Raw genomic sequence first — 844 nt, 5'->3', positions numbered from 1 at the left:
CCCCGCCGCGCCGCCGGGACGGGACGGACGGGGCGGGCTGGGGCGGGCCGGGCCGCGGGGCGGGGCGGGCCCGCCGTGGGCTGGGGCGGTGGGACCGGGCGGTGGGACCGGGTGGGCGGCGCTCGCTCGCACCGGCCGTCGGTTGCTCCGGTGGCCGCTGGGCCGGCCGTTGCTGAGCGGGGAACTGCCGCCGGCCGAGCTGCCGCCGGCCGCCTTCCTGGGACTGCCGCCGTGAGGACGGAGCGGACGCACGGTATGGCCTCGCTGCGGACCGTGCGGGCCGCTCGGCAGATGGGCTGTGCCCGGACGCGCCGGCGGCAGCCCCGACAGCCGCGTGTCGGTTTTACCCCGCCAGTACGCGGTGCAGCCCACACACCGGCGTTTGCTCACGGGCCCGGGGCCGTCCCTCGTGCCGCTTGGGCCGCGGTCCCTGCAGATGCGCTGCGCTTAGCTGGACGCTACAGCCAGACACGAGCAATGTCCCCTGCAAAGGCTTCACTGCTGCCAAACGCGACCGCTGGTGTGCCTGACTGGCCGCTCAAACAAGCTCCGGGTGTTGGCCGCTTAAAGATGTTGCTTTGAGAGCTCCATTGCGACTTCATTTCAAAAGTACTGGAGACCCGAAGGACAGAAAGACAGCCAAGACTGGGTATTACAAATGCTAATGGCCGTATAACAGTAGTAACATGTGAAATCTATTGTGAGCACCAAAACTGGAGCTTTGACTAAAATCATTTTGCCAAGTGCTCATTTCTTTATCCAGAACAAGCATGCATGGTTCCTGGGCTCTACATCTTGTCAAGTGATTCCTCACACCACATTTTTGTGTTATGAGATATTGTCA

This window comes from Lonchura striata, chromosome 15 (genome assembly GCF_046129695.1).
Source record: "Lonchura striata isolate bLonStr1 chromosome 15, bLonStr1.mat, whole genome shotgun sequence".
Taxonomy (NCBI): Eukaryota; Metazoa; Chordata; class Aves; order Passeriformes; family Estrildidae; genus Lonchura; species Lonchura striata.
This window is presented reverse-complemented; position numbering follows the sequence as displayed.